Source organism: Phyllostomus discolor, chromosome 2, assembly GCF_004126475.2.
Source record: "Phyllostomus discolor isolate MPI-MPIP mPhyDis1 chromosome 2, mPhyDis1.pri.v3, whole genome shotgun sequence".
NCBI classification, from domain to species: Eukaryota; Metazoa; Chordata; class Mammalia; order Chiroptera; family Phyllostomidae; genus Phyllostomus; species Phyllostomus discolor.
In genome coordinates, this window is record NC_040904.2 from 160227127 (window position 1) to 160253477 (window position 26351).

At 38.6% G+C, this 26351-nt stretch overlaps 1 protein-coding gene and 1 pseudogene across 1 annotated transcript in view; both read left to right on the top strand.

Moving 5' to 3' along the window:
• R3HDM2 (R3H domain containing 2) overlaps nt 1-26351 on the top strand; it is a 156179-nt gene that overhangs the window by 75691 nt on the left and 54137 nt on the right.
• LOC114514103 lies at nt 23937-24843 on the top strand (annotated as a pseudogene).

Sequence of the window (26351 nt, forward strand, 5' to 3'; positions counted from 1 at the left end):
TCTTTCTTTCTTCCTTCTTGTCCACTCCAATGATTTGAGTCCCAGTTTTCTTCCCATCACTATTGGCTCCCTGTGCATTTTCCTTCATTTCACTTAGCATAGCCTTCATTTGTTCATCTAATTTGCGACCAAATTCAACCAATTCTGTGAGCATCCTGATCACCAGGGCTTTGAACTGTGCATCTCTTGCACCGTGTGCATCTCTTGAACCTTGCATCTCTTGCAGAGATGCAGCCAGCATCTCTGGCTGTCTCTTCATCCCTTAGTTATATTTGCTGTGGAGCTTTGATCTGTTCTTCCGTTTGGGCCATTTTTTTTTTGTCTTGTCGCACCTGTTACGTATGGCGGGGGGCCTTAGGTGTTCACCAGGGTGGGGCCACCCAGTTGCTGGTTTGTGACGCTGTATGTGGGGGTGAGGTCCGAGAGGGAACAGTGGTGCATGCTCCACTCTCAGTCAGATTTCAGTCCCTTCCGCTGCTTCCCCCAAGCAAACTGGGCCTTTCTGGTGCAAATTCCTGTGTGGATGGGCTTGTGCACACTCTAGGACCCCGTGGGTCTCTCCAGTGAACTCTCCTGTGAGGCAGGGAGTCTCTCCCAGCACCTCAACCCCCACAGGTGTCCCTAGTCGGTGCCTGGAGGTTCTATTTCCCGGCACTGGGACCCTGGGTGGTTCGGTCTGTCTCTTTACCCAATTTCGCCTGGTTTATCTGCATGCAACTATGGAACCGTCCGGTCAGCCAGCCACCTTGCACACAGTGCCTCACTTCACAATTGCCTTCTTGCTGGGTCTGCCCATTGTCACCCTGCGCCTGGGGTCTGCCAGCTACCATCTGCATGCCCAGGGTCCACCTGCTGCGGTCTTGCGTGCCCAGGATGCCTTTCGTGCCAGGCACCACCACTTTTTGTGCTGTGACCCCTCTCTGTCCAGCTGCTTAACTACGTCCTTTCTACCGGTCTGGATGAATGTGTCTATTTTAACTCCTTGGTTGTCTGACTTCCATACAGTTTAATTTTATGTCAGTTCTGGTTGTTATTTTGTTTCTAAATCGTTGCCCTTATTTTGGTTGCTCAAGGAGGCACAGTGTGTCTACCTATGCCTCCATCTTGGCCAGAAGTCCTCAGAATTTTAGTAATTAGTTCATGTATACCATGAGATGAGAAAGGTTGAAAGTCACTGCAATAGAGAATATTGTAACAAACTACCAGAAATCCAATATTCACTTTCAAACAATCCACACATACAATTTTTTGTTGTGGTTAATTGAAGTTGAATATTTCTTAAAGTTTTTGTTTATTTTTAGAGAGAGGGAAGGAGTGGGAGAGACACTCCCAACTGGGGGCCTGGACCACAACCCAGGCATGTGTCCTAGCTGGGAATCAAACTGGTGAGCCTTTGGTTCACAGATGGGCATTCAATCCACTGACTCACCAACCAGGACTGAAGTTGAACATTTTAAAGGAAATCCACTTGTCATTTCACCTGTAAATATTAATTCAGGATGCATCTATAACTAATAAAGATTTTTAAAAAATAACCACTATGCCTACTTCTGGCAAAGATGGAGACATGGGTAGATATACATCCCTTCCTCACACAACCAAAAGAAGAATAACAAACAACTTAAAAACAAAACAAAACAAAAAAACAACCCCGGAACTGCCAGAAAATCAAACTGTATGGAAACACAACAACCAAGGAGTTACAGAAGAAATATTCATCCAGACTGGTAGAAGGGGCGGAGATGGACAGCTGTGGTGGAGAGGACGCACGACAGGGTGGCAGCTGTCAGACCAGGCATTCCTACATTCACGTGCAGATAAACCCAGAGGAGCAACTGAGGGGTGAGGCAGGCAGTGCAATTCAGGATTCCACCATGGTAAACTAAAGCCTCAAAACCACTGGCTCTAAAAATCTGTGGGGGTTTCAGCAGAGGGAAAAACTCTCAGTCTCTCAGAAGAGTCCGTTAGAGGGGCTGGTGGGATCCTAGACTATAAACAAACCTACCCACCTTTGAATCAACACCAGAAAGGCCCAGTTCACTTGTGGATAGGGGGAGATGTGACTGAAAGCAGGGTGAGAGCCGAGCAAGTGGCATTATTCCATCTCTGATTCCTCTCCCACATACAGCACCACAATGCAGCAACATGGGTTGCACCGCCTTGGAGAATACCTAAGACTCAACCCCTTACAACATAGCAGGTGCATGGAGACAAATATGGCCCAAATGAAAGAACAGATCAAAGCCAGAAAAAGAACTAAGCAACAGGGAGATAGCCAACGTATCAGATGCAGAGTTCGAAACACTGGTAGTCAGGGTGCTCACAGAAATGACGGAGTATGGACGCAAAATAAAGTAAGTGAAGGCTATACAAAGTGATATAAAAATATACAGGAAAACATCAAAATAAAGGAAAAAAAGAAAAACCAACAGTAGAAGGAGGGAAACTGGGACTTAAATCAACGGTTTGGAGCAGAAGGAAGAAATAAACATTCAACCGGAACACAATGAAGAAACAAAAATTCAAAGAAATGAGGAGAGGCTTAGGAGCCTCCGGGACATCTTTAAATGTTCCAACATCCGAATTATAGGGGTACCAGCAGGGGAAGAGGAAGAGCAAGAAATTGTAAACTTAACTGAAAAAAATAATAAAGGAAAAACTTCCCCAATCTGGCAAAGGAATTAGATTTCCAGGAAGTCCAGGAAGCTCAGAGAGTGCCAAAGACATTGGGCCCAAGGAAGCATATACCAAGGCACATCATAATTACATTAGCCAAGATTAAAGATAAGGAAAGAATCTTAAAAATAGCAAGAGAAAAGGAGACAGTTACCTACAAAGGAGTTCCCATAGACTATCAGCTGATTTCTCAAAGAAATCTTGTAGGAAAGAAGGGGCTGGAAAGAAGTATTTGAAGTCATGAAAGGCAAGGACCTACATCCAAGATTACTCTGTCCAGCAAAGCTGTCCTTTAAAATGGAAGGGCAGATAAAGTGCTCCCCAGATAAGGTCAAGTTAAAGGAGTTCATCATCACCAAGCCCTTATTATATGAAATGGTAAAGAAACTTACCTAAGAAAAAGAAGGTGATAAAAAATATGAACAGTAAAATGACAACAAACTCACAACTATCAACAATTGAACCTAAAAGAAAACCAAACCAAGCAAACAACTAGAACAGGAATAGAATCACAGAAATGGAGATCACGTGGAGGGTTAACTGCAGGGAGGTGGAGGACAGAATGGGGAAAAGGTATAGGGAATAAGAAACATACTATTTTGGTAGGTACAAAATAGACAGGGGAAGGTTAAGAATAGCATGGGAAATGGAGAAGCCTAAGAACTTATATGTATAACCCATGGGCATGAACTCAGGGAAGGCAGTGCTGGTGGGAGGAGCGGTACAGGGTGGAGGGGGATAAAAGGGAGAAAAAAAATGGGATAACTATAATAGCATAATCAGTAAAATACACTTAAAATTGTGTATAATACTCTCATGTATTTTTAATTCCTACAGTATCTGTAGTGATTTTTTTCATTTCTATTATTATGTGTGTGTTTTTTTCAGAACACATAATATTATGTTATTTATCTTTTTATTTATCTTTTTAAAGAATTAGCTTTCAGTGTCTGATTTGTTTTTTATCTTCAATTTCATTGATTTCTGCCTTTTATTATCTTCGAACTACTTGCAATTTATTTTATTATTTTATTTTATTTTTAAATATATTTAAAGTAGAAAATTAATAACATCTTCCTACTTGCATTGGCTAGCTTCGGCTACCATAACAAAATACCACAAACACAAAATTATTTCTCACAGTTCTGGAGGCTGGGAAGTCCAAGATCAAGGTGCTAGCAATGTGGATTTCATTCTGAGGCCTCTGCTTTTGGATAGTAGGCAGCTGTTTTCTTGCTTCTTGTTCACATGACTTCTTATGTATGCTGGGGGAGACAGAGAAAGAGCAAGATCTTTGGTGTCTCTTTTTAAAAGGGTAGTAATTGTGTTGAATCAGGACTCCATCTGTATGACCTTACTTAACCTTAATTAATACCTCAGAGGCCTGTTCCAAAGCAGCACTGGATTAGGGTTTTAACATGTGAATTTTGGAAGGACACAGACATTTAGTACATAATACTGCTTTTCTAATATAAGCATTTAGTGCTACCTATATGTTTCCCTGTATGTACTTAATTTAATTTATATCCCACAAATTTTGATGTGTTTGCACCCTTGTTCAGTTCAAAATATTTTCCAATTTCCTTTGACCTTTGGATTATGTAGAAGTGTGTTTTTTAACTTGCAAGTGTTTGGAGATTTCTCCTATATTTTTCTTATTGATTTCTATTTTAATTTCATTATGGTCAGAGAACATACTTTGTGTGATTTTAGTTCTTTCAAGTTTGTCAAGGTTCTTTTATGACTCAGCATATATGGCCTATCGTGTTGAATGTTCCCTGAGCATTTGAAAAGATGTATTCTGTGTTTAGTTGGAATGTTCTAAAAATGTCAATTAAGTCCTGTTATTTGATGACATTGTTCAGTTATATATCCTTGCTAATTTTTGGTCTAATGGGTCTGTCCCTCCCTGAAAGAGAAGTATTGAAATATTCAAGTGTAGTTGTGCAGTTGTCTGTTTTTCCTTTCAGTTCTCAATTGTTTTGTGTATTTTGAAACTTCTATTAAGTACATAGACATTTAAAATTGTCTTATTGGCAAATTGTCCCTTTTATCATTATGTAGTGTTCTTTTTTATCCCTGGTAATTCCTTTGCTCTGAGATCTACTTTGTCTAATATTAATATAAATACATTTTTAAAATTTATTGATTGATTTTATTTATTTTTATTCCTTTTATTTATTTTGTTACTGTATTTTATTGATTATGTCCCCATTTTCTCCCTTTTGCCCTGCTTCCTCAGGCAATCACCACAACGTTGTCCATGTCCATGGGTCATGCAGATGTGTTCTTTGGCTGCTCTATTTCCTATGCTGCACTTTATATCTCCATGTCTATTCTGTAACTACCAATTTGTGCTTAATGCCTTCACCTTTTTTGCCCATCCTCCCAAACTCCCTCCCATCTGGCAACCATCAAAACATTCTGTATCTGTGATTCTGTTTCTGTTCTGCTCATTTGTTTATTTTGTTTTTCAGATTCAGTTGTTGATAGACATGTATTTGCTGCCATTTTATTGTTGATATTTTTATCTTCCTCTTAAAAAAGATCCTTTAACATTTTACATAGTTCTAGTTTGGTGGTGATGAACTCCTTTAGCTTTTTCTTGTCTGGGAAGCTCTTTGTATGTCCTTCGAGTCTAAAGGATAGCTTTGCTGGGTGGAGTAATCTTGGTTGTAAATCCTTGCTTTTCATCACTTTGAATATGTCTTGCCAATCCCTTCTACCCTGCAAAGTTACTTTTGAGAAATCAACTGACAGTCTTATGGGGTCTCCCTTGCAGGTAACTAACTGCTTTTCTCTTGCTGCATTCAAGATTCTTTGTCTTAAACCTTTGGCATTTTAATTATGATATGTCTTGGGTTGGGCCTCTTTGAGTTGATCTTGTTTGGAACTCTGCATTTCCTGGACTGGTATGTCTGTTTCCTTCACCAAGTTAGGGAAGTTTTCTGTCATTATTTTTTCAAGTAGGTTTCTAATTTCTTGCTCTTTTCTCCTACTGGCACCCCCATGATGAGAATGTTGACATGGTTGAAGTCCCAGAGGGGCGTTATACTATCCTCATTTTTTGGATTTTTTTTCTTCTTGCTCTTCTGAGTGGTTGTTTTTTGCTTCCTTATATTCCAAATCTCTGATTTGATTTTTTGGCTTTATCTGCTCTACTCTTGATTCCCTGTAAATTGTTATTTTAATTAGTGTATCTTTCATTTGTGGTCAGTTCTTTTTTATGGTTTCCATGTCCTTTTTTATGCCATTGAAGTTCTCACTAAGTTCACTGAGCATCTTTATAACTTGTAGTTTGAACTCTGCATCTAGTAGCTCGCTTTCTCCATTTTGTTTAGCTCTTTTTATGGAGTTTTGTTCTGTTCTTTCATTTGGGCCATGTTTCTTTGTCTCCTCATTTTGGCAGGTTCTCTTTGTTTGTTTCTATGTATTACTTAGAGATGCTACATTTCCCAGGCTTGGTCAAGTAACCTAATGTAGTAGTTCCAGTGGCACAGCCTTCTCAAGCTGGGTACCAAGCTGGGTACTTGAGGGCACCCACTGTGTGGGCTGTGTACACTCTCCTGTTGTAGTTCAGCTTTGTTTGCTTTTGGCACATCCAAGATCAGCCACCACTTGTGTTCTGCCCAGGATGACACAGTGTTAACTACAAAGTGAACTGCAGATGTCTGCTGCTTGTGCTGGGCTTGGAGGTGCCCAGGTGAGGTCAAGATGTGAACTAAGCAGTGCCAGGCTTGGGGCAACGTATTGAGAGGAACACGGCAGGCTCAGTGAAGCTGCATGCTGCTTGTTTGAGAGAATTTAGGAAAATCTGAAGCATGGGACAAGACAAGCCATTCATATGGAAAAGCCAGTGGAAACAGTTTGGCGGGAAAGCTGGGTGGGCCCTTAGGGAATCACCAGGGTGGAACAAGTAGTGTGAGCCAGGTTGATGGAGTTTCAGATATGGTGCCTACCTGCCATCTCTGTGGCTCTTTAGGCAGAGGGCTCAGAAAAGGAACAGTGGCCTCTGCCAGCCCTTCTCTCTGGGAGAGAACTGGCCCCCACCTCTCACCCTGATGCTGGATGATTCAGTTCCTCCCCTTATATCTCTCATGCCTTTCAATCTGCTGCCCTGGTGCTGGAACTCAGAGGGAATGAGCCTGAGTGAGTCTATGCTTGGACCCTTTAAGAACTCCCATGGAGTCTAGCAGTTTCTGTCTTTCACAGCCTTAATCCCCTCTGATTTTTATAGCCAGAAGTTATGTCGACTTCTCTTCCTAGCACTGGAATCCTGGGCTGAGGGACCTAGTGTGGGGCTAGGACCCTTCACTTCTTAGATATCCCTCTCAATTTTTATCTGCCACCCATGGGTGAGGGATTAGCTCATTCCATGTCTCCACTCCTACATCACAGTGTAGTTTCTTCTTTAATTCATAGTTGTAGGACTTCCATTCAGCTTGATTTCTGACAGTTCTGAGTGATGGTTGTTCTATAGTTTAGTTGTAATTTTAATGTGAATTTGTAAGGAAGTGAGCCATGTTTACCTACGCCGCCATCATGGCCAGACTAATTTACTGATTGATTTTAGTGAGAGAGAATGGAAGGGGAGAGAGAGAAACATCAATTTGTTGTTACACTTATTTATGAGTTTGTCATTTTCTTCTTATATGTGCTCTGACCAGAGATGTAACCTGCAACCTTAGTGTGTCAGTACAGTGCTCTGACTAACTGAGCTACCCAGCTAGGGCCCATTCTATCGTTGTTGTTTTTTTTATTACTTTTTTTATGGTATATATTTCTAAGTGTAAATTAATAGACTTTATTTTTAGAGCAGTTTTAAATGTTTACAGAAAAATGAGCAGAACCCTCCCAGTACACACATATTTCCCCTATTATTAACATACTGCATTCAGCTCTGGCTGGTGTGGCTCAGTGGATTGAGTGCCAGCCTGTGAATCAAAAGGTTGCCATTTCATTTCCCACTCAGGGCACATGCCTGGGTTACAGACTGGGTCCCCAGTGGGAGGCCTGCAAGAGGCAACCACACATTGATGTTTCTTTTCCTCCCTTTCTCTCTTCCTTCCCCTCTCTCTAAAAATAAATAAATGAAAATCTTTTAAAAAATTTGCATTTGTGTGTTACATGTGTTACAATTGGTGAGCCAGTATTGATAAGTCAGTTATTACTAACTAAAATCTATAATTTATCTTAGGTTTTATTCTTTGTGTTGTACAGTTCTATGGGTTTTAAAAAATGTATGATATTATATATCCACTATTAAAGTACCATACAGAATACTTCATTGTATTTGCTTTTAACTTGCCTATACCATTATATTTGAAGTGTTTCTAATTTATTTAGATAACGTCTGTCTTTTAATTGGTATTTTTAGACTATATTTAATGTAATTATTGATATATTTAGATTTATGTCTACAGTGTTATTTGTTTGTTTCTTTGTTCTTCCTACTTTTAAATCCTCTGTTAATTTCCTTTGCCTGCTTTTTTAGTCATTTGAACATTTTGTAGTGTTTTAACATTTAAATATATCTATTAGGTTTTGGCTTTATCTTTTTGTATAGTTTCTTTAATTGCTGTAGGAGTCTGTCTCCTCAGTACACATATACACACACCCACATATGAGGAGAGACCCAAAAAACCCAGAATTTATTTGTAAAATATTGTATATTTATTCTTACATGTTTAAACTTCAGTTACCTTCAAAGTACTCTTCATTTGATATAATACACATCAAGATGATTTTTCCACCCCTCAAAACACTTTTTGTACTCATCAATTTTGATGCCTTTTAGTGCTTCTTCCATTCTTTGTTTCACCTCTTCCACATCAGCAAAACGTTTCCCTTTGAGGACTTCTTTCATCAGGGAAACAAAAAGTTGCTCGATGTAAGATTAGGTGAATAGGGATGGTGGGGTATGGGGATCATGCTGCTTTTGTTCAAAAACTGCTGAACACTCAGGGCAGTGTGGCCAGGTGCACTTATAAATTACCCATCATGAAATGAGCAAATGCATTGAAAGAGTCTTCAAAAAAAAATTCATTGAAGCTAAATTCAGCCTCTCACAACAGTGCCAGCTGGTACACTGATACAGATGAGTTTCTAGAACACTCACCTAGTGGGGGAGGCCTGTACTATGAGGGGCGTACCCTCCAGAAGATAATTCTGGTTTTTGGGGGTACCTCCTTGTACATATGTATTTGTGTATATACACACACTTTTTAAAGATTTTATTTATTTATTTTTAGAGGGGGAAGGGAGGGAGAAAGAGAGAGAGAGAGAGAGAAACATCAATGTGTGGTTGCTGGGGGCTGTGGCCTGCAACCCAGCCATGTACCCTGACTGGGAATTGAACCTGCAATGCTTTGGTTCTCAGCCTGTGCTCAATGCACTGAGCTATGCCAGCCAGGGTTACACACACCTAACTTTTAATGGTCTACTTAGAATTACTGTTTTGCCACTTCAGGTGGAATGTTGAAACCTTACTGCCACATTGGTGTCTTTCCTATCTGCCTTTATTGTTGTAGTTGTCTTATCTATTATATTTGTTTACATACATTGAAAACTCCATACTACAGTTTTATAATTTTTGCTTTTAAATATATTTTAAAGAACTCAGTAGGGTGAAAATAGTCTTTGTATGTCACCAGATATTTAACATTTATATATATTTTCTTTCTTTGTTCCTACTGTCCCAAGTATAGTTGTGTTATTTCCCATCTTTTTGAGAACTTTTTTTTTTAAGATTTTATTTATTTATTTTCAGAGAGGGGAAGGGAGGAAGATAGAAAGGGAGAGAAATATCACCGTGTGGCTGCCTCACAAGCGACCTGGCCTGCGACCCAGGCATGTGCCCTGACTGGGAATCGAACAGGCAGCACTGTGGTTCGCAGCCCAGCACTCAGTCCACTGAGCCACACCAGCCAGGGCTTTTTGAGAACTTTTTTTGGCTATTCTTTTAGAATAGGTATGCCGGCAGTGAATTATATCAGTTTTCCATCATCTGAGAATATCTTTATGTCATCTTCATTCTTAAAGACTATTTTCTTTGGATATAGAATTCTGTTTCTAGTTCTTTCCTTTTAGCACTTTAAAGAGTTTTACTTCTGCTCTTCTTAGTTTCTGATAAGAAATATGAAGTCATTCAAATCAGTGTTTCCTTAATAAGCAGCACATCATTTTTATCTTTTGCTTTCAATTTTTTAAAAATTTATTGATGAGAGAGAGAAACATTGTTTTGTTTTTCCACTTGCCCAGGCATTCATTTGCTTCTTGTATGTACCCTGTGAGACCATTGAACCCACAACCTTGGTGCATTGGGATGACACTCTAAACAACTGAGCTACCTGGCTAGGGTGCAAAATTTTTTCCTTGTCTTTACTTTTTATCTGTTAGATTATGATGAAATCAGGAGTGGATTTTGTTGTATTTATTCTCTTTGGGGATTGTTGAGCTTCTTGACTCTAGGTTTATATCTTTTGTAAAAATTGTTTTTTTCAGCCATTATTTCTTCAAATATTTTACTACACAGTTTCTCCCCTCCTGGGACACTGGTAGTCCAAATACTAGAGTTTGTGGTATTGTTTTCTAGAGCCTAAATGATTGTTTTTTTCCCCAATCTCTTTTAATTTTCATATTTTATATTGATTCGTATTTGGTATTTCTGTTAAAATTTGATCTGTCTTCAAAATTATGTCTGGTTTGAATTTTAATTTGTCTTCAAATTCACTGATTCTTTTGTCATTTCTGTTCTATTGAACCCACCAAGTGAATGTTTCTATTTCGGTTGTTACATTTTTTAATTCTAAAATTTCCATTTGGTACTTTTTTATATTGTCGATTTCTTTTGTGAGGCATTCTATCTTCCCATTAGTTTCTAGAGTGTTTTTCCTAATTGTTGGCCATTTTTATAATAGCTACTATAATAGATATCAGGTAACTTCTACATCTGTGTCATTTCAGTGTTGTATCTATTCATCTCTTTTCCCATGCAAATTGAGATAATCTTGGTTCTCTGTATGCCAAGTAATTTTGGATTGTATCCTGGAAAATTTGAATATTGTATTACAAGAGTCAGGGTCATGTTTAAATGCCATAGTGAATGTTGACTTTTATTTTAGCAGACATTTGACCTGGTTGGGTTCAGCTTGCAAGTCCTATTCAGCCTTCTTCAGTCAGTGGTAATTCCAAAGCCATTTCCATTTTCTAAGCTATTGCAATGCTGTTTAGATCTACTTTGTATGTATATTACTCATTAACTCATCTGGGATGTGGCCAGTGGTTATTCTCGTAGTTCATAGTAACTTTATTGTTAAGAGGTGCACACTGAATTGTTTCAGTATGAAGGGTCATTTTGAGAACATCTCAAATAGTTCCCCCAAAATTTATACATGTATACATGTACACATGTATTAAATCTATATGTGAATCTAGATTACTATTATACTGTTTTTTCAAAGCCTGTATTCATTAGAAATTTCTGAAAAATTTAGAGGCAAACAAGAGATATATGTAAAGAACATACCATTTCTCTGCTTAGAAACTCCCACTGGGTTCCCATCTTGCTACGTGTGAAAGTCAGATTCCTTTCAGTAGTCTGGCCCTTCGGGATCAGTCTTCTAAACTCCCTAATGTCTTCTCATTTCATTCAGAGAAAAAAAACAGAATCCTCTTTTATTTCTTCTTCTGTATGACCCTTAACGGATCTATCTCATATTCCTAGAGCATATCGTAGTGTCTGGGCCATAGTAAGAACACAAACACACAGCAAATATGTTTTTAACTGACTAGTTGTCTTTGTGACAGGTTTTATTGTTTTCCTCACATGCCTGGGCCCTACCCATATGTTATTTTGTGCTGTTGCAGACCTCGCACCACCTATAATATCCATGACTTGTAGCAATAGAGATCATTACTACTGTTCCTTAGGTTCTTAAAAATTGGGGCCTGGCATCATTTCTATGTCTTCTGTCCCAAAGCCATGCATACTTTCAAGAACTATTACTGTTCTTTCCTGGTGTCCTTTGTACCACCTACTTTATTTTTTTTAATTTATTGACTTTAGAGGGAGATAGGGGAGGGAGGGAGGGAGAGAGAGAGAGAGAGAGAGAGAGAAAGCAACATCGATATGTTGCTCCCCTTATTTATGCATTCATTGGTTGATTCTTGTATGTGCCCTGATCCAGGATCAAACCTGCAACATTTGGTGTATGGGGACAGTGCTCTAACCAATGGAGCTACCCAGCCAGGGCCCACTTACTTTATTTTAATCTATTTATCCTCACCCCCATTCTTATAGTCTGTTCACATCCATTTGCATCAGTTCTATCAATAAGGTGTCTTCACAATTTCCTAATTTTCCCATTTTATGGCCAAAGTCTTCTCACCATCCTTTCAGGGACAAATATAGAAGAAGGAACAGACACTACTAGTATCCTATGTTGCTTACCTTCTTCCCCAAAATGAAAAATGACTTTACTAAATATAGCTTGCTGGAGAGAAAATTCTCTGTAACTAGGTTTGGTCTTAATTTCTCAGCTCAGTAGCTTTTAGGCAAAGACTATTTCTCTGGCCTCAATTATTTTGCAGGTGAGAAAAAGGCAAAGTAATTTTAAAAGTGAACTTTTAATTCAATACATATGCCCAACTCGTTATTCTTCTCTAATAAGACTCTATTTTGGCATCCCAGCATATGCAGCAGAAAAGAGCTGCTGCTGTGTCTTTAAAAACCATCCTCAGATCAGTGTGGAGGCAGGCTTGTCACTGAAGTGCTTGAATGAGAGCGAGAAGAGGAGGTGGGAGGGGGTGTTCTTGCAGCCTCTGTGTGTGTGTGCGCGCGCTCACGCGCTTGCGCGTGCACACGAGTGTGACTGTTGGCAGAGCTCTAGGTGACATCCCTCTGAACAGCTGGGCCATGGACTGCCTCAGAGCTGCTTGTCAGAGCAATTAGCTTGCTGGAGACGCAGCAGCAAGGATCAGTAGCGTTTCATTCAAGGGTGAAGGGAGCAGGAAGGGACTGTGGGTGGGGGAAGAGGCACAGGTTTCCCAGAAGGAATTTCTTCCAGCAAAATTCCGGCAGAACAGATTCTTACAATGAGGTCTCCATTAATAATGTGAGCTCGCTGTTGGTTTAAGTGCAGATCCATCTGGGGTGAGTTTTGGATAATTTTTCTTTCTTTATATAAAAGTCCTTGAACTCCACAGACTGATTAAGGAAGAAGCTAGAAATATAGGTATCTTTTGTATCTTGGCCAATTTAACTGTATTACACACACTAAGGAAATTAGAGAATGTTCAAGTGTTAAGTTTCATGAGGGCTTTGTGGGCATTTTTGTTTGCTGTTTTTTATCTTTAAAATATTTTTTAAATTAGGTTTTCTAGAACTTTTACTTTATCCAGATTCCACCTCTTCCATTGCTATTTCAAGTAATGCTTCATTCAGATTTGGCTTCTGAGAATAGTGGTGATCTCTTTTCTCTTTGGTGATGCTGTTGACGCACATTGCAGGAAGCAGGGAATCCCCTATAAATATCCTTCCCTGTGTCATTCCACAGCTCTCCACACCCAGCTGGTGAATATGTCTCTCTGTCCTATGTCTTTACATAACTGTCCCTTAGTCTTTGAATGTGATGGGAAGAAATGTGTCGCTTTTGCTGTGTCTAGGAAGCTTTTATGATTAGGAACATCTTAGGAGGAATTTTTTCAGTCTTTTTACCGAAACATGCCTTTTGACTTACTGTCATAAGAATTTGACTTGATGTCATTCTCTGTGGGTTTACTGCTTCTTATTTTGGATTACTTGTTTATTTTTCATAATTAGCTTGTTTTTGTTTGCTGGCCTTGGTTTCTAAAGGGTGCCAAGATGGGATTCCCTCTACCTCCAGTGACGTAGTGATTTTGTTTGCAGTCTTTTTCTTCTAAGAGGGAGGGGACAGAGAAGGAAGAAGAAAAATCCATCAGAACTGGTGCGTTCTCCCATCTATGCCTTGATAACTGGGTGCGTTGAACAGAGCTGAAGGCAAAGTGGGATGTTGTTAATGATAAGGGATGCTATTTTGTTTGTTTCCTTTTAGAATAGGCTGAGGCTACAATCAGGATCGCTGAAGCAGCGTGCCTGAATTAACCCTGCATATCCTACTGCTGATGAATTTTACCTAGTTGTTGTTTCTAAATATGAAATGAAAATGGCTCATAATCAGGTTTCTGAAACCTATCATCTATGAATAATTCTAGGTTGAGTTTTGGAATTTGGAATTTATCTTATTTGCACTGGTCCTGAGCATGCAGTTTGTACACACTGTTTAAACAGACCTCAAAAATAGGTAGTTATGTAAAATTCCTTGCCATTGTGGTTAAACTCTCATTTTGAATGTATAGAGCTAAAGCAAAGCTTTAGGAAGAAATTGTTAGATATACTCTTAGGTGTGAACCTAACTTATCGTTTTTAGATTAAGTACTTGAGCTTCCTGCTCCTTTTTATGCAACTCCATTTTGATACCAGTGATCTCTGGAGGGCTGCCTGCAAAGGTCATTGTGAAAAATTCAGTAGACTGGAGCCTGGGAAGATTTAAGGTTTCCTGTCTGTGGATGTTGTTTGGACAGCATATGTGGGAAAGTACCTTTAAGAACTTAATGTTTTATTTCTTTCCCTTTTTTAGATAGGGGAAAAGAGGGAGAAAGCGAGGGAGAGAGACATCCATGTAAGAAACATCAGTCGGTTACCCCTAACCCACAACTTGGGCACATGTCCTGACTGGGGATCTAACCTGAGACCTTTCCATTTGTGAGAGGATACCCAAGCAACTGAGCCACACCAGCAGGGGCATGCTGTTTTATTTTCTACCCTGATACTTTTTACTGTTCTGTGCTTTCATTATTCTAAGTTATACATGTGAAGTGAAAAGAGTAATGTCTGTTTTTCAGTTTATATTATGCAGTCCTATTTTTTATGATTATTCAATTATAGTAATATGTATTACAGCCATAAATATTTCAAACTAACAAAATTCTAATTTTATTTGGAGAGAAGGGTGGGTGGGTAGAGATAATCCTAGAGTACACTAGGGGCATTCTAGAAAATAACCTATTTAGAAACTTGCCAGAGACTGGAGCTTTAAGGGTTAAGAGAAATTCCATTGCATCGTGGCATCTCAATATTGCAGCAAATATGTGGATAATTTCTTGCTAGCTTTTCAGGAAACCCCTGTGGTGGACAACCCTCATTAATCGTTGCTGGGAGACTGCTCTGACGTCACTGGGAGCAGTTCCCTGTCTGCAGCGGGGACAGGAATAGCCAGCCTTTGAGGGGGAAGAAAAACTGCTGTAGAAATTAAAAAGATGAGGGCTTTGTTAACTTGGTTTTCCTCTCATTTGAGAATGGGTGGGATAGACCTAAAGTTTTTCTTAAATATTTCAGTTATTAGCAATAGAAATATTAAGAAGTCTTTTTATTTCAACTGAAAATGACTTCTTTTTTGACCTTTGTTTTCTAACCAAGGTTTTGAAAAGGTCAAGGAAAGAAAAGCTGTTGAAAGGTATTGGAGAAGTTCAGTTTCTTTTCATTATTCCCTTTTTTTTTTCCTTTTTTTTTTTTTAAGAAGGAAGAAAAGATCAAAAACAACTTTTGCAAAAGATATTTAGTATAATCCTATTTGGGATCATTAAAAATGAGATATATGTTGGAACAACTTTTTGGCAAAATTGATAATGATTATTTCTGTGCCTGAGAGTTAGTGTATATATTTCTCTCTGATGTTCTCCTCTCCAAACCCACCCACACCCACTGCTGTATAGTCTGTTAGGAGCTTCTTTTTTGGAAAAGTATAGTGGCTAAATGTTCTGACTGTGGTTTAGGCTGCTTGAGTTCAATTCCCAGCTATGCAAATTGCTGGTTCTATAACCTTGGACAAATTACTTAGCCCCTCCATTTTTTCATATGTAAAATATGAAATGAATATAATAGCATCCACCTACTAAGGTTGTTTTGAGAATTAAAATAATTAATACATGTAAAGCCTTTAACATAGTTCTTGGTCATCTTAAAGGCTTATTTAGCATTAGCCATTATTATTAATATTTATTAAACAGAGTAATACCATTTATATCTTCAGATCACCTATAATTTTTGAGGAAGTAAAGAGATTTTCAAGCCATTAAGGATATTGAATTTTTAAAATGAATGTACCTTATTTAGCCATGTAAAATGTGCACCCACGTTTTAGTGCTAATTTGCATTATACATGAGAATTAGTACTGCCCATGTGTAATGCACATCCCTGTTTTTCCCTTAAAAACTTTGGGCAAAAAAGTGCGCATTATACATGGCAAAATACAGTATGATCAAAATGATTAAGCTTAAATTTGCCACAGTTGATCAGTATCTTTTCTAATTTGATGCTTATCAGCTAAATTGCTAACGTTTCCTCAGATTAACAGCTCTCTTTCTTTGAACTTTTGACTTCTGCAGACAGTGCTTCATTGTTTTTGTTTTGGTTTGGTTTGGTTTTTATTTTCTACCACTGATTCTGATCTACTTTAAAATCTTAGGACACTTACCTTTGTTGTGTATCTCTGAAATTTTGTATCTTCTGCTTTTCTCTGTGTGAATTGATGTGATGTTCCTCTCCACGTATTGGGTTGGCCAAAAAGTCCGTATGGTTTTTTCCATAAAATAAAAGACACATTTTTTTCACCAGTAAACTTTATTGATTTGGATATTTTGAATATGTCGGCAGTCTCTCACTATTGGCTCCTAAGAGGACAGAGACCGTGGGTGCTGCTTGAACATCTTTCAGTACATAAGACAGCCCCACAGCAAAGAATTATTTGGCCAAAATGTCAATGTTACCAAGAAACTTCGCAAACCACTTTTGACACGTTTAATCAGTCTCAGCATCTTCTTCATATATTGCACAAATCTTTTTTTGCATTTCATTTGTGTTTTTACCCTTCTTAAAATAATAAAGCACAATATGCTGAAAATGTTGTGTCTTTTTCCATATTCAATATTAAAATGGCTGTACAAAAATTTACTTATTTTGATTTTTTTTAAATGCACACTGATATGACAGCTGCCACAATACAATCTAACAAAATACTTTTGAATGAAGCTAAAGATTACTAAGCAGTACTAGAGCCATTGTACGGAAAAAATGTAACAGACTTTTTGGCTAACCTAGTATTTGTGAAAGTATTAAGAATATGAAGTACTATGTATTAAAAACTCTTTAGCCCTGGCTGGTGTGGCTCAGTGGATTGAGCACAGGCTTGCAAACCAAAGGGTTACAGGTTCAATTCCCAGTCTAGGGCACACATGCCTGGGTTACAGGCCACGTCCCCAGTAGGGGACACATGAGAGGCAACCACACGTTGATGTTTGCCTCCCTCTCTTTCTCCCACCCTTCCCCTCTGTCTAAAAATAAATAAATAAAATCTTTAAAAAATAAAGATAAAAACTCTAAATTTTAGCTTTAAAAAATCTAGGATCTTAAATGAACCAAATGTCAAATCACAAATACTAACATAGCTGGTATCTCCATGCCCTTTTTACCTTCTTTTAACTTCCCATTAAAGACCTAGTGTTATTTTTTTATGGCTTTTGAGGCTTTCCCTTTAAATTGCTTTCTAAACTACCCAGGTACACCCATAAGAGGTAGTAAGGTGGTAACATTAATCGCAAAGAGAAGACCTCCTTGTGTGACTTTTTTAATCCTTTCCTCCCTATTAATTTTCTTAAGCCAGTGAGTCTTAAGGAGTATGGCATACATATCTTCTCCAGCAGAAAAGTGGGGACAGTCAATATTACTAAAAAGGGCATGAGCTGAAGAAAAATAAAAAGAAGCTTGTCTGGGTGAACGTCCTTAAAGTCCAGGCACTGCCATGGGATGTGCCAAGTGGACTTTATATGTTGCTGGGGGAACAGTTGGAAAACACTGTATTTATATAGTGTGACTGCCCTTTCTTCTGTTACCTGAAGTGAATTAAGAGGGGATTCTTTTTTATTTACAAAACTCCTGAATGTATTTATTCTAGGGAGTTGATGAGAAATGTAAATGAAGATTTAGACAAAGAAACTCATCACAGCATTATTTTATTATAAAAATTAACAGCTGTTAAAAATTTAATAATAAGGAAATAGTTAAATTATGGTATAGGAATGTAGTCAAATATTAGATAGCTATTAAAATGACTGTTAAAAGTAATGAGAAACTGGTTACAGCTTTAATAATAGTAAAAAGCATTGTATAAAAAATATTCTATATAATGTAAATTACATAAGAATTAATTGGATGTGGAAACATATCCAATATGGATACAAACAAATTCCATACAAGTAAGGAAATGAGTTTAGAAAAATATATCTCAAAACATTGCTGATATTAATAGTAGTTATCACTGAGTTATAGATAATGGGTGATTTTTCTTATATGTATGTTTTTTATTAGTATAAAGAAGTCTATAGTACTTTTCTAACCATAAAACAACAATGAAAAATGTTTAAATCTTTACTGTTAGTATCTGAATGTAAATTTTCAAAATGTGTTGTGGTGAAGATATATGTGATGATATATGTAAATCCCTGAGCATAGTGTTTGGAACACAGTAAATGCTCAGTAAGTAGTAGCTGCTGCTGTTAATTGTTTGAGGAAGTTAGCCCCCTGTTACCAGAGCCTGAGGCTTTCATACTGGGAGGCAGTTATCACTGAGAAAATGTCCTCTTCTTATAGCTTCTTGTCCTTCTGAGATTAATAAAGATGCTGTCCTTCTTTGCATACAATACTGGTGCAGGATCTTTAAAAAAAGGAAAAGGTCATAGGACCAGAGGGAAATGTTTTATTTTTCTTTTATGAAGGTATAGAGGAAACTGATGTAGACAGAGATCTAGTAGTGATTTTATTTGCAGTTACTTTTTTAGCTTTGATAGAATTTGTGACTTCCACTACAATTATTTTTACCCTACTTTTTGGGTTGTCTCCTTAAGAGTTCTTGGGGAATTTGAAATAATAACAGGAACGGTTTTGCTGTTCTAGAAATTTCTGGTACTCTGTTGTTGCTTCTTATGTTAATGTGCCCTTATGGATTGGGTCCCCTCGAACTCAGTGCTGACAAAAGAGATATAGACCTCCATCTGCTTTGGACGTGTTTGGAAACTGACATGTACCTATAAGAAACTACATTCAGTGTGTGAAAAACATACACATGTTGATAACTGTTTTTACTAGGCAGTAGTGTCAGATATTCTTTTTTTTTTTCATTTTATTTATTTTTAGAGAGAGGGGAAGAGGGAGAGAGATAGAGAGGGAGAGAAACATCAATGTGTGATTGACTCTCACGTGGTCCCCACTGGGGACCTGGCCTGCAACCAAGGCATGTGCCCTGACTGGGAATTGAACCAGCGACCCTTTGGTTCACAACCCACGCTCAATCCACTGAGCTACGCCAGCCAGGGAGATAGTCTTAACATTGACTGTTTATTCTTCATATTCACTGTAATTCTTAATATGTGCCTTATACAATGAGTACATGTATAGTAAATCATCAGAGAAGGAATGACTGTGACTCAGTGGATTGAGTGAAGGCCTGTGAACAAAAGAATTGCTAATTCAATTCCCAATCAGAACACATGCCTGGATTATAGGCCAGATCCCTAGTAGGGCACACAAGAGACAACCACACATTGACATTTCTCTCTCTCTCTTTCTTCTTCCCTTCCCCTCTCTAAAAATAAATAAAATCTTTTTAAAAAGGAACGAATGACTACAGTTTCTTAATATCATGGAATCCTTGTGCCTAAGACCATTTTCTCTCCTATAATGTACAATAATGTGAATGTACTTAATGTCATTGAACTGTATACTTTAAAATGATTAAAACAAAATGCAACAATGTGAGCCCGGTGAAAATATAGTTTCCAAGCTAATTTTAACCCTGACATCTCAGATTATACTTCTCCTGAGAAGTATACCGCCATATACTGGGAGGTAGGGACCAAAGTTACTTGTAGCCAGAGATACCGCATCAGTTATTGGTGAACAGCATGCCAGGAGAGGGGAATACTTTATAAGTCAGGTGGATTTTAGAATGTTAATGAGCACATTAGGGAGAATGATGATGTTTTTTGTCTAGTCTCCTCATCTAGTTTATAATTATATGTTTTCTCTTCGAGGATGTCTGCAGCTGAGGGAGAAGGAATAGGGGCATATGTATGTGAAGAGCAAATGTATTATTTCCTCATTTGGACATGGCCATCTTTTTCTTATAGTAGGGCAGTGGTGGGGGGAGCAGGTAGTATAGAGAAGAGGACAGACATCATATTCCAAGGACTGTATGAGCTGACTGTGATTTGAGAATATAGAGAATGAGAGCCTGATGATCTGTTTTAATACTCATTTTAATATTCAAAAAAGTTATGGGAAACTGACAAAGGTTAGCAGTCTCAAATTAAAACTTCTAGGTCTCTGTATACTGTGGAATGGGAAGCTTCAATATTGTGATTTTAACTAGGCAGCACTCCCCTTATACTAATCCCTCATTTTGTCCTGGTGTTGGTTTTTCACAGTTCAAGGATTTATGAAATTTTCTACTGAAATTAAACAAGGCAAAATCTCCAGAGTTTCAGAGATCCCTTGTTATTTGAATAGATTCATTGTCATTGCTATTGACTTTTCCCACTATTCATTTTTTTAAAGATTTTATTTATTTACTTTTAGAGAGAGAAGAAAGGAGGGAGAGAGGGAAAAAAACATCAATGTGATGCCCCCAACTAGGGACTTGACTGGGAATTGAACTGATGACCCCTCAGTTGGCAGGCCGGCACTCAATCCACTGAGCCACACTAGCCAGGGCCCCACTATTCATTTTTACTATATCAGAATGGCAGCATTTATCATTTGTAGAGACTATTCTTTAATAGTATTTATAGCAGTTTCTGTGGAAAATGCTTTATTTTTTAAAATATGATAAGGGGAATCTCATCTTGCAGCTCTTAGTCTGTTGCCATGTAGCCCTGGATCAGATTGGCTGACCTGCGGGCCAATGAGCAGATAGAACATAAACACATCATCATTTAATCTGTCAAAATTATTTCCTCAGTGATATATGACATTAATACCATAACTGTATGTAGAGCTGTGAAATAAAATGTTTCAAGAATGGTATATGGTGTTTTATCTTTTCTATCAGAATTTGCTGTTTATTATAAACATTGTAATGATACATTATCTTCTTAATGTAATTTGATTGGAGAGGATGTGGTAGGAAATATCTATCACCTATTTGTAAATCATGCTGCTGCTGCTGCTGCTGCTGCAGTCAGTTGGGCTTATGCCAAGTCTAAGTCAAACTCTGGCCTTCTAGACCAGAAGAAATTTGTCTTTATATCTGAAGCAGCCTTGCTTAATTGGGTAACTTTAAAGCTAAGTCAGGATTTGGCAGCTTTTTCTTAACTTGCTTTTCCTTCTTTTTCTTCCACTCTAATATGATAAATCCCTGTGGATGTTACATTTACATACCACTTGGTCTGGAGTTGGATTCCCTGGGAGTAGCTTCTGTGCTTTCCATAGTCACTTTCCTAGCTTTTTAATCTTTATTGGGAGATTTCACTCAGCTTACTGTGAGTTCGTTGTCATAGCAGATCATAGCATGTGTGTCTTCTACTATACCTTATTGCTTTAGAGACTAAAAATAATTCATTCATACAAAGAAAATTCCCCCTCTGGATCTCGTAAATGAAAGAAGTCAAGAATATTATGTTTCTCTTAAGTTTTACTTCAGGGATACTTGAGAAATTGTAGTGGGTCTTGTTCTCTTCCCCTTTAATGGTCCCATGCATGGATATTTATATATTCGAAGGATTGAAAGAGGCTCAGGTCCATAAATTTGTTCCCTTCTTTTGAGCTACTGTGAGCCTCTATGAGTGAGATGTCAACTTTTTGTTATGCAATTGTCTTTTGTCTCAGAGGAAAACGAACTTCAGACTCATCAATTAAGCAAAGAGGAGCAAAAAGTCTGTTTAGTATCTTTCTGAGTAACTTTTTGTGTGTCAGGCCTTAAGAAGTAGGATAGGAAGTATTTGGTGTTTTGTAACTTTAGTTATTGTAACCAGAGAAAGGCTCACTGGAAAGGCATTTGAGTAAAGACCTGAGAAGACTGAGTAAGCAAGCCATGTTGTTATCTGAAAGATCATTCCAGGCAGAAGGAACAGCAAAAAGCCATCACCCTAAAGTGGGTTCAGGGAACAGCAAGGAGCCAGTTTGATTGGAATTGCATAAGCGGGGTGGGGGGGATGGATAGGAAGATATGGGATCTGAGGGCAAACTAGTGGTAATTTTAAGGTTGTGTAGGTCATTTTAAGGAGTTGAGCATTTGCTCTGAGCCATTGGATGGTGAACAAAGGCATAATATGATCTAAAAATGATTTTACACAATTACTTTGATGCCTATGCTTAGGGTTGAGTTGGAAGCAATTTTGTCAGGGTATAGGAAAAGACAATGTAAACCTTCAAGGTGCTTTTCATCCCTAAGAGTCTATGGTTTTTCTGGATAGTGGCATTACTATGATACAGCTAAAGAAAATGGAAGCAGCAGAAGGAAAACCTCACTGCTGTTCTTTGTTTAAAAGAAGAGGATACTTGGAGACTTCCGGCCAAGATGTAGGTGTAGGTAGACATGCTTCACCTCCTCACACAATCATAAGAAGGATCACAAATAGCCTCAAAACAAAAAGCAACCAGAACTTTCAGAAAATTGAACTGTATAGAAGTTTGACAACCAAGGATTTAAAGCAGAAGTATTCATCCAGATGGATGGGAGGGACAGAAAGAATGTGGTATGGCAGTGGTGAGGGGGCGGCCAGCAGAACAGGCAGTCCCACATTTACATGTGGTAGATAAAAACCAGGAGGGACACCTGGCGAGTGAGTGATCCCAGCCCCAGGCCAGACCATGCAGCCCAGGGTTCCAGCGCTGGGGAAATAAAGCCTCATAAATCCTGACTGTAAAAACAAGTGGGAGTTGCAGTGGTGGAAGCAACTGCTGGTCTCTCAGGAGAATCTGTTTAAAGGACCCCACAGTCCTAGAACATATGAAACCCACACACTCTGGGATTCAGCACCAGGACAACAGCTGGAAGGGTGCTGGTGACACGTGGGAAGTGGGGGAAGTGACTAGAAATGGGGCAAGAGTCAAGAAGTGGCATTCTTCCCTCTCTGATCCCTCCCCCACATACAGCACCATAAAGCAGCAAAGCAGTTGGTTACCCCACCCTGGCAAATACCTGAGGTTCTGCCCCTTAAAATGTAACATGTGCACCAAGACAGGGAATCAAAGCAACTCTACCTAATACACAGAAACAAACACAGCAAGGCTGCCAAATTGAAGAAACAAAGACATATGGCCCCCCCAAAAAGAACAGATCAAAACTCCAGAAAAAGAACTAAGCAACAAGGAGATAGTCAACCTGTCAGATGCAGAGTGCAAAACATTGGTTATCAGGATGCTCAGAGGACTCATTGAGTACAATAAACATATAAGGAAAGAAATGAAGACTACACTAAGTGAATAAAGAAAAGTCCACAGGGAACCAACAGTGAAGAGAAGGGAGCTGAGGTTCATATCAGCTATTTGGAACATAAAGAAGCAATAAACAGTGAACCAGTACAGAATGAAGAAACAAGAATTCAAAAAAACTAGGAGAAAAACTTCCGGCCAAGATGGAGGTGTAGGTAGATACACTTTGCCTCCTCGCACATTCAAAACAAAGACAACAACAAATTTAAGAACAAAAAATAGCCAGAACTACCAGAAAATCAAACTGTATGGAAGTCCGACAACCAAGGAGTTAAAGAAGAAACATTCATTCAGACTGGTAGGAGGGGCAGAGATGGGCAGCCAGAGTGGAAAGAACTTGTGGCAGGATGGAAAGAACCCCCCATGGAAGCTGATGGACTGAGCAGTCCCACATTTGAGTGCAGATAAACCAGGAGGAACAAGTGGGGAGTGAGGCAGACCGTGCAACCCAAGGTTCTAGCGTAGGAAAAGAAAGCCTTAAAACCTCTGGCTGTGGCAGTTCCCGCTTTCCCCGTGTGTGAAAATACTCTCTTCTCCACACCCTCAGGCCCCAGGGCCAGAAGAGGCTTTGGGCCCCGCCACCTCGGCCACGCTTGTGGTGCTCCATCTGCATTGGGGCCCCTAAGGACTCGGGGTGCAGTTCCGAAGGCTGAGAAGTTCCAAATGAAGGCGCCAGCAGGGTTGTTGTCTGACATGGATCATGGCAGCAATGGATGTGTGAGAAAGATTACCCGTGTGAATCTTGACAAACTTATTCATGACTTCTCACATATAGAAAAGAAAATTATAGAAACCACTGGAAAGAACAATATTCGGATATGCAGTTGGAAAAAACTGTTTGTTAAAAGGAATGCAGACAAAGGAGATCTCACTTAAAGAAGAATGTGCTACTCTTCATACTATGATAAAAGGGCTACAACAGACAATTAATTATCAACATAATTTGAAAGTGAAAATGAACAACTAAAAAGAAGTGCTGATCTTATGAAAGAGAAGTTAAAATCTCATGAACAGGAATATAAGAATAATATTGCCAAACTTATGAGTGAAATGAAAATCAAGAAGTACATAAGGTAGAAATAAAGAAACTATCAGGATATGCAAAAAAAGTTGAGTTAAGTGAAAAAAAGAATAAAGAACTGATAGAGAAAATGGAGGTGGAAATTTCAGAGTTAAATGAAAAGTTAAGAATTCAGGAAAAGGAAAAACAAAATGAAATCATCAAACTACAGCTAGAGTTTCATGCCAAACTAGCAAGAGTTCAAAGTCAAAACCGTATCCAGATTCTACTGTTTTGCCACAGAGCATCTACAGAAGGAAGCTTCAGCATCTTCAAGAAGAAAAAAGCAAGGAGATTGCTATTCTTCGTAACACCATCCATAACTTAGAGCAGTGCCTCTCTGTTGGCAAAAATCCTCACCTTAAATATAGACGGTTTTAAGTATAGCAGTAAATCCATTCGCTGATATTTAATATCTTTAAAAGCAGTTGAAAAATTTACTTCTATTGTCAGTATAACATACTGCCTAAATAATAACAATGAATGAGACAGGGTTAAACTTTTTACATTGAATTTATTGAAATAAATTCACACTTTGGCCAAAAAAAAAACCAAACAAACTCTGGATGTAAAAACTTGTGGGGGTTGCGGCAACAGGAGAAACTCTGAGTCTCACAGGAGAGTTCATTGGATAGACCCTCAGGGTCCTAGAACATACACAAACCCACCTACCCAAAAATAGGTGCCAGAAGGGCCCGATTTGCTTGTGGGTAGTGGGGGAAGTGACTGAAAGAAGGCTGCTTACCCAGCTCTTGGCTGGGTAAGCAGCATTATTTGCTCTCGGACCCTGCCCCACATACAGCACCACAACACATTGACGTGGGTTGCCCCACCTTGGTGAATACCTAAGGCTCTGCCCCTTATTATGCAACAGGTGCACTGAGACAAATAGTATGCCCCAAGTAAAAGAACAGTCAGAGCTCCAAAAATAGAACTAAGTGATGAAGAGACAGCCAGCCTATCAGATGCAGAGTTCCAAACACTGGTAATCAGGATACTCACAAAAATGGTTGCAAAATAGAGTATGGTCACAAAATAGAAGAAGAAGTGAAGGCTATGCAAAGTGAAATAAAGAAAAGTGTACAGGGAAACCAAGACTCAAATCAATAATTTGGAGCAGAAGGAAGAAACAAACATTCAACCAGAACAGAATGAAGAAACAAGAATTCAGAAAAATGAGGAGAGACTTACGAACCTCCGGAGTAACTTTAAACATTCCCACATCTGAATCATAGGGGTGCCAGAAGGAGAAGAGGAAGAGCAAGAAATTGTAAACTTACTTCAAAAAATAATGGAGAACTTCCCCAATCTGGTATAGGAAATGTACTTCCAGGAAGTCCAGGAAGCTCAGAGTGCCCAAAGACATTGGACCCAAGGAAGCATATACCAAGGCACATTGTAATTACATCAGCCAAGATTAAAGATAAGGAGAGAATCTTAAAAGCAGCAAGAGAAAAGGAGACAGTTACCTAAAAGGAGTTCTCGTCAGACTATCAGTTGATCTCTCAAAAGAAATCTTGTAGGAAAGAAGGGGCTGGAAAGAAGTATTTGAAGTCATGAAAGGCAAGGACCTACATCCAAGATTGCTGTATACAGCTGTATCTGTCCTTTAGAATGGAAGGGCAGATAAAGTGCTTCCCAAACAAGGTAAAGCTAAAGGAGTTCATCATCACCAAGACTTTATTATATGAAATGTTAAAGGGACTTATTTAAGAAAAAAGAGGAAAATCAAAACTATGATCAGTAAAATGACAGCAAACTCTCAACTGTCAACAACTGAATGTAAAAAAAAAATAGATACAAACTCAGGAAACAACTAGAACAGGAAGAGAATCATATACATGGAGATCACATGGAGAGTTATTGGCTGGTAAGGAGAAGGGGGAGAATGGGGGAAAAGGCACAGGGATTTAGAAGCATAATTTGTAGGTACAAAATAGACAAGGGGAGGTTAAGGATAGTATAGGAAATGGAGAAGCCAAAGAACTCATGTGCATGACCCATGGACATGAACAAAAGGGGGGGAATTGCTGGAGGGAAGGGGGTAC